This window comes from Grampus griseus, assembly GCF_964374135.1.
Source record: "Grampus griseus genome assembly, chromosome: 5".
Lineage (NCBI taxonomy): Eukaryota > Metazoa > Chordata > Mammalia > Artiodactyla > Delphinidae > Grampus > Grampus griseus.
In genome coordinates, this window is record NC_138998.1 from 40,537,185 (window position 1) to 40,545,751 (window position 8,567).

The 8,567-nt window shown below is 43.4% G+C and overlaps 1 protein-coding gene across 5 annotated transcripts in view; it reads right to left on the reverse strand.

The window, feature by feature from the left end:
* The window catches only part of B3GALNT1 (beta-1,3-N-acetylgalactosaminyltransferase 1 (Globoside blood group)), a 32,496-nt gene that overhangs the window by 23,149 nt on the left and 780 nt on the right, over positions 1-8,567 (reverse strand). For 3 of the 5 annotated variants that reach the window (XM_082655096.1, XM_082655094.1, XM_082655093.1), the window contains exons 2-3: positions 8,162-8,241; positions 7,649-7,737 (exon numbers count right to left, since the gene is read on the reverse strand). The gene's annotated coding sequence lies outside the window, so the exon portion shown is untranslated. The remainder of the gene's footprint in view (positions 1-7,648; positions 7,738-8,161; positions 8,242-8,567) is intronic. The other 2 variants (XM_082655097.1, XM_082655095.1) reach the window with 1 other exon arrangement.

The following is an 8,567-nucleotide window of genomic DNA, read 5'->3' on the forward strand; positions in this document are numbered from 1 at the left end:
TAAATGAATTTATTAAAAAAATACATATCCTTGGGTTTCTCTGGTGGCGCAGTGGTTGAGGGTTCACCTGCCGATGCAGGGAACATAGGTTCGTGCCCCGGTCCGGGAAGATCCCACATGCCGTGCAGCGGCTGGGCCCGTGAGCCATGGCCACTGAGCCTGCGCGTCCGGAGCCTGTGCTCCGCAGCGGGAGAGGCCACAACAGTGAGAGGCCCGCATACCGCAAAAAAAAATACATATCCTTGAAGAAAATTTCCCTAGTAGTACCCTCTCAAACTGAACACATTAATTCATAAACAAAGCAATATAAAATTCTGTCATTCTTACCTCCTCCAATTATATTAGAAACAAACAGAACCAGTGATGTCTGACCACTACTTCTCTCTTCCCTTTTCTTTCTTAAGCCAGTGGTTCTCAAACTTTATTGCATATTATCATCTCTTGGAGAACTGTTATTATTATTTTTTTTCTTTTTGCGGTACGTGGGCCTCTCACCGCTGGGGCCTCTCCCGTTGCGGAGCACAGGCTCTGGACGCGCAGGCTCAGCGGCCATGGCTCATGGGCCCAGCCGCTCCGCGGCATGTGGGATCCTCCCGGAACAGGGGTAATGAACCCGTGTCCCCTGCAACGGCAGGCGGACTCTCAACCACTGCGCCACCAGGGAAGCCCAAGAGAACTGTTATTATTATTACATCTACTGTATGCTCTCTGGAGAACTAAAAAATACATGAACCTTTTCAAACTGAGGTATGAGATATTAAGAGGCATCAAGCTACTTTAAGGATTAAGCATATTTGATAAGACTTACATTTCTTCTTACTTTGAAGCACACAGTTGGAAGTATAATAGGGAATCAAATTTTATTTATTGAATGAATGAACTGCAACCACTACATGTGCATAATCTAATAACGCTTAAAAATGAAATATTCTTTACTCTGTCGGGGCGAACAAAGTTAACGTCAAAAAGAACTTGCTTTCTATCTTACCTAACTTCTTCATGCTCCCCTCTCTCCGTAACTGTAGCAACAGCACCTGCCTGGTCCTGGCACTATAGTAAGTGCTTTGGAGACCTGCTCCTTAGTCAGGGGCTCACAGGCAGCAGAGCAGGGCTGGAAATCCAGGTGTCCTCACCCCATAAGTGGGGTCTGGAACCTCTGCAGTACAAGGCATCCTTCCTGACTTGTTTTTATCTCTCTAGTCTGATGTCTTCATACTTTCCTCCATGTAGTGAAGCACCTCTGTTCTTCCCCAGGGATAAAGAGTTGACAAAGCTAAACCACAAACTTAAAAAAAGGGAAATCCTAAATGCAAACACAGTTCAATCTCCAAGCAAATCATGCTCAGCTCTTTCTAATTCTCACCCAAACAATTTTCAACAAGTCTCTTCCAAGTACACTTTTCAGGAAGGGCGGAATTGCTGAGGGAGAATAATGTTAGTGAGTTTATATTCCAAATAACTCTGAATAAGCTCCCACACTTCTGTAAACATTAGTGAACACTTCGACACAGAAGCAGTGGCCATCAGGAGCCAGCAGAGTTGCTAAGAAAATTTCACCTGACTAACCTCATCTCCATATTCAAAAGGGTTCCTTGACCAGAAGATCAAGGGAAGCCTTAGATAACACACAAGAATTAAGCTTCTCTGAAGATGGCAGTGCACTGAAAGGTCCCTCTGAACAAAATGGAAAAAGCTGAGTCCAGTGGCAGTGCCTAGATGGTTCAAAATCGGCTGATCCCTCTTGGCCAGTGGCTTTTTCACAGCCAGTCTTTTGTTCAACACACGCCTCTTGGGCGCAAGCTAGAACTGTGAGAATACAGTACTGACCAAAACAGCCAAAGACCTGTCCTCCCATTTATGTTCTAAGGCTGTTAGAGCATCTTTGTCAACCTGGGAGAAAAACTCTAGGGTTTAATCACACGCCTATCTTTAACCTTTTCCTGTTTAACACTTCTTATGAAAGACAAATGAATATGGGTTTATTCAATTTTGAAGGCAAGGCAAAGCAGGAAAAAATAGCAAATTCATTAGAAGATATAATTGCAATCTAAAAAGCTTTCAACAGGTTAGAATAGAGCCAAAGCAAGATGAAATCTGACGGGAAAAAATCTACTGTCCTATATCACAGTTCAAAAAACCAACTGCATAAGAGAGGATGGGAGACCATTTTAACACCCGTCTAAGTTAGGAAGACCTAAAGGTTTTAGTTGAGTATGAATTCAGTATGAAGAAAGGTGATGGTGTAAAGGAATAACTGGAGAGTCAGGAAACAAGGATTCTAGTTCCAGGGGCTGGGGGAGGGGGCAAGTTACTGGATTTAGGGAGTTGCTTCTCTCATCAGAGCCTTTAAGGGATTGGGCCAGGATAACTCTCAGATCCCATCTAGCTCCACCATAACAAAGACAATGCTCACTTCTGTACACTGCTGTGTCCCCAGCACCTAGCACGGAAAGCATTCCCCAGGTGCTTGTAAATGAATGGCAGGGCTAACAGAAATCCTACAGGTTAGTACCATAATGTGCCTCCCTCCCCCAGCTCACATACTAAAACTCCTAACACACTCTTGGGTTCAAGAAAGAGAAAGGAGTCTGGGCAAAAGGGATCATAAACCCATAGCCACATATATGTTCCATTTTAAAAGGATCCTTGGCAAGTTAGATTTACAGTTGAGAGGAAGGTTAAGGGGTTGGTTTCTCAACTCCCATAATAAGAATTGGATGAAGCAGTGGCTGAAGGAACTGAGGAATGTTCTGTTCTGGGGAAAACAAAAGCTTAGAAGGGCCATAGTAGATGCTTTCAGATATTTTGAACAATACGTCAGTGTAACTCCAGAAGGCAAACGGAAGTCCAAAGATAAAAATCAGTGGGGGACTTCCCTGGTGGCACAGAGGTTAAGAATCCTCCTGCCAATGCAGCGGACACAGGTTCGAGCCCTGGTCCCAGAAGATCCCACATGCCACGGTGCAACTAAGCCCGTGTGCCACAACTACTGAGCCAGCGCTCTAGAGCCCATGAACCACTACTGAGCCCGCACGCCACAACTACTGAGCCAGCGCTCTAGGGCCCGCGAACCACAACTACTGAAGTCTGCGTGCCTAGAGCCCGTGCTCCGCAACGAGAAGCCACTGCAATGAGAAGCCTACGCACTGCAACGAAGAGTAGACCCTGCTCACCGCGACTAGAGAAAGCATGCACCGCAATGAAGACCCAACGCAGCCAAAAAAAAAAACCCGTGGGAAGGTTCAGTATAGATTACTAGAATGGGCTGCTCCTCACCAACAGAAATCTTCAAGCAGCTGGCAGGAATGTTAAAAAGGTTAATTCCTCACTGAGTTTTAAGTTATTTTAGATAACTTCTAAGGTCCCTTCCAACTCCAAGATTCCATGATTTTGTTATTCATATTTAAAATGTAGTATACAGAAAAGGTTTGGGACTTCCCTGGTGGTCCAGTGGTTAAGAATCCACCTTCCAATGCAGGGAACGCCGGTCGGATCCCTGGTCGGGGAACTAAGACCCCACATGCCGTGGGGCAACTAAGCCCGTGCGCTCTAGAGCCCACGCACCACAACTAGACAGGAGCCTGAGTGCTGCAACAAAGATCCTGCAACTAAGATCCAATGCAGCCAAATAAATAATTTTTTAAAAACCTTTAAAAAGAAAAGGTTTCATTTTGCATAAAATTTTTAAATTGTTCCATTTTTAAGAATGAATCTGAAGTACTCAATGAGTTTAAGAAAACCCCCCATATGAAGCATAACTCTCTGTGGTTGTTATACAGTTTTAGGTAGACAGTGAGTATAAATACCTAATGCTCCATTATTATTTCCCCATTCTGCCCTTGCATCCCCGGCTGGCTGCAGTGATACCACCCTCAGATATTCTGAGATGTATGGGAGAATGCCCTTCATTCTAGCCTCATTAAAATGGAAACCTCCAGCCTCTTGAGTGTTGAGGTAGAAGACACCTGGGTTTTTAAAAACCTATTTTAAAAACACATATCATATACCGTTTGCAAACAAAGTATTTTATTGTAGTAACAATATATGGGAACACAGCGCTCTGCAACCATGGGCTCCATTAACTTTGGATCAAAAATATTTTAAAAAAAAATTCCAGAATGTTCCAAAATGCAAAACTTCAATTTGCCATGTATGCTGGCAACTATTTACATATCACTTACATTGTATTTACAACTAACATAACTAAACGTTATGTTTTACATAACATTTACATTACATTAGGTATTACAAGGAACCTAGTGATGATTTAAAGTATATGAAGGATGTGCATGGATTATATGCAAATGCCATGCCATTTTAGGGACTTGAGATGGATTTTGGTATCTGAGGGAGTCCTAGAACCAATCCCCTGCAGATACTGAGGACAACTGTATTTTATAGATTTCTGGGCTTGCGGCATGTAGGATCTTTAGGCTGAGAAAGATGAGGAGAGGCCAAAAGTAGTAGAACATGACAAGGAAAATTTATTTGAGATTTTCTCTTTGCTCCTGCCTTATCTGCACTTGCACCCAACCCACACAAAAAAATGTACTCTTTGTAATAAGTGAGACTTTTTTTTTTTTGCGGTACGCGGGCCTCTCACTGCTGTGGCCTCTCCCGTTGCGGAGCACAGGCTCCGGACGCGCAGGCTCAGCGGCCATGGCTCACGGGCCCAGCCGCTCCGCTGCATGTGGGATCCTCCCGGACCGGGGCACGAACCCGTGTCCCCTGCATCGGCAGGCAGACTCTCAACCACTGCGCCACCAGGGAAGCCCAATGAGTTAGACTTTTAAGCAGGGTGTTTTTTTTTTAAGGTTAACTGGACTCTTGGGCTTAAGTCTGTATCACTTCTACAGCAATTTACAAAGCACATTTCACAACATGGTAAAATGGGTATCACTATCTCATTTTTCAGAGACTGGTGCAGCCCAGAAACAAGGAGACCTGGAACCCAAACTTAGGTTCAACTCCAACTGCTGTGCTCCGCCTCCAGAGCACAGTGCCTGTAGAAGAGCCCAACCTCACACCCAATCCCATAGCCTCTTGAGATTCCTGGGTAGGGAGCAAAGAGTACAACAAAAGTGGACTCACTCTGCCCTGAGTGGTAGGCAGTCTGAGGGAGCCATGTGACAGAGCGGCCTATGGGAAGAGGCAACAGGATAACCAGGTTCAGAGAAGCTAGGAAAACTGGAGCAGAGCAAAGATAACACAAGTCAGGCAGAGGAGCACCAAGGCCGCCTTGAGAGCTGGGCTGCCTGTCTCTGTTTTGCTACAAACAGCTTTACTCATTGGAGGAAGAGGACAGTGCAAGCTGCTCTAGTTAACACTTCTTCCCATTGTTGCCCTAGGTGAGTAGTATTACAGATCTTTGTCATTCTTGTCTGTTAAGCTAAGTTACTGCTTCCCTTGTCCTTAGCTATTTGAATGTATTTCATTCAGTCATTCGATATGCCAGACATGTGTTACAGGCTAGGCTGCCTGGCCCTCAAGTTGCTGACACCATGCAGAGCATGGACAGTCATGAAAAGGTTCATGACTCCAAGTTTTAGATTGAACATTATGAGCAAAGCCCACCTGGAGAAGATGGAGGGACACCCCCCCCCCAGCCCCAGCTCAAATGTCTCCAAACCTGCGGCCACCGGACATGACAAGGTGCTGAGTTTGCACTCTCAGAATGTGTAGATGCCCGCCAAAGTGCAAATTATACAAATTATATCAGTTTAGAGAATGAAACTAATACTGAGATAAGAGTTGATTATAATTTTTTCTCTCAGCAAGTGGGTAACTCCGTTCTTGAAAACAAATTCTGTTACCGAAATAATAGCCAAATATAGCTCCAGATAAGAGACATGGTTGGAGCCCTCACTGTCATGCTGGTAGTAGGTGGTTGCAGACTTGTGAAATGTTTAACGGGAGCAGTACTTCCTTAATTCAAACTTAAAAGAGCCTACTTAAAGTGCACTGATTTGGAGGTTAGCAGAAATCTATGTTCTAGCCAAGGAGTGGGCAAATTTTTTAAAAGTAAAAGGCTAGGGCTTCCCTGGTGGCGCGGTGGTTGAGAGTCCGCCTGCCGATGCAGGGGACATGGGTTCGTGCCCCGGTCTGGGAAGATCCCACGTGCCGCGGAGTGGCTGGGCCCGTGAGCCATGGCCGCTGAGCCTGCGCGTCCGGAGCCTGTACTCCGCAGCGGGAGAGGCCACAACAGTGAGAGGCCCGCGTACCGCAAAAAATAAAAATAAAAAAAATAAAAGGCCAAATGGCAAACATTTTCTGTGGGCCACATGGTCTCTATCCCAGCTATCTGATTCTGCCTTTGTAGCGAAAATGGAGCCGTAGACATTATTAAACATATAGATGTGACTGTGCTCCAATAAAACTATTTTCAAAATAGGCTGCTGGTCTGAAAGTGTTTGTCTCGCCCCATGAAATGGCATCTCAGAACAGCAACAAAACCTCCTAAGGTCTCTCTTCTCTATGTTTCCTCATTACCCCAGAAGGCTATGTCACTGAAAAGGGGATCCTAGTGCTCATAACATGTTCCTTACATGAAATGGTTCCTGGAGGGTAGCAGGGCTGAGAAGTATTAAACTAGGCTGTGGATGCTATAAGGGGACAACAAAAGGCCTTGACTTCCTGACTAACTACCTGTGTCAGGGTCAGATCCACACAGAATGGGAAACAATCTACTCTAGCTCTGTTTTTTATTCCTTAATTTCTCAGTTTCAAGGAGTGCAAGTTACACCCCTAGCCAAATCTTCTATCCTGTTGCCTCTCAGGGTCCCACACTACAGACTGTTCTGCGGCTTCATCTCCCCCTCACCTAGACATGCCCCCTACAAGTTGCTTCTAACTTATACCATCGCCTTCCCTCTTCTAATTCACAATGTATCAAAAGCTCCGATTGCAAAAGCAAATCGATATTTATAATATGCAACTTTTTACTAAAGCAAAATCATTGCTCATAGTCCAAAAAAAGATATCTGCCAAAGAACCTATTAAATGAACTGCAACTTTTGAATTTATCTGCTGTGCCAGGTCATTTAAGAGCATCCTGTTTGACCCTCCAGTTTTGACCTCATTCATGAAGCTGTAGTGTGTTTATCTACTACACAGTGAGCAGGGATGAGCAACGATAGCTGTTTTCTGATGTAACAGAGAAGCATATTTGGCCTGGACATATTATGGTTGCAGAAGGAATAAAGGCATTTCCTAAAATGGGATTCTACCTGTATCATCCAATGGTGGACAGAACAGAGCTGGAGACTGGGCACAAAGACAAGGCAAATCATTTGAAAGGGAAGGAAAAGAGAGAAAAGTAACCACTGGTGTATTTTCTTAGGGATAAAGAGAGTTGAGTCTGATCGTGAGTTGAATATGACTAAAATAAGTTTATATAGTTAAGTTTTCCTGAGATACCATGGTATTTTAATAATGATTCAATTTTTTAAAAAATATATATATATAACCTAAAATGGTTTAATTGAGCTTAACTCTTCCAACTCCTCAAATCCTTTAGGGAAGAAATATACTAGAATATATAACAAAACATGTAGCTGCATAAATGATCCTTAAAATCTTATAAAGGAGACTATTATGGTCAATTTTAACCGATAAGGATAATTTCTCAATTAAAATAAGAGGAACTTACCTGTAGAATTTCAGATGAGACTAAAACACTAGCTGAAGTTTTTTGTTTTCCGTATTCCATGCTTTAATTAAAAGATATGCCGTGCACTACTGAACAGAAGAACAGAAAAAGAATATATCTCAGTCATAACTTAACAACATTGGGCATGAGACATCTAAAATTAATGTTCTATACCTAGCAAGCTGCTATAGGAGCAAACCATTATATATCAACATTCTTTTCATTTTTGGAAAAGCTTTGATCCTCTCTTCTTCCTCCTTGCTCTCAAATCACTTCATGCATCTAATCTGGAATTATACTTGGCCACTGTCTTGTTAACAGGCTTTATTTTCAGGACTGGAATTACCCAACAACCATTCATTTGAATGAACTTTCTAGTCAGGAGAAAAAAAAAAAGGTCTTAGACTCTTATCTCTAAATAGTAAATAGTTCCCTTCTCTACACTGATACAGGTTCAATGTATGCTTTTATCAGGCATCAACACATTCTGAGAGCACAAAATCAGCTCCCTACCTCTGTCTAAGCCGCCTGGGGAAAGCTAAAACACAAAGCTGTTCCCAGGTGAAGACTGCAAACTCAAATCTTCCTCACCTCTGAAAACAGAAAAAAAGACATGGTTTGGTAATTTGTTCCTTATTGATAGCTCTACCTGACAAACCAGCCACCTCCTAAACGCTGGTACTAAGTGCAAAACACATGAAGGAAAGAAAACCGTCTCTGCTTTGCACATTCTCCTTCCTACAACAGTGGAAGACAGAGAAGAAACACGGAATGCCACTCTTGCTTGCTGCTGGCATCATTCCCTATTGCTTGAAAAGTGAGGCTCCATTGCACCTTAAAGATTTCCTTTAAAATGCCTTGTATGCTTGCTAAGACCCCTTTTAAAAATCTTGTAGCCCTAGCCTCTTCGGGTTTCCTC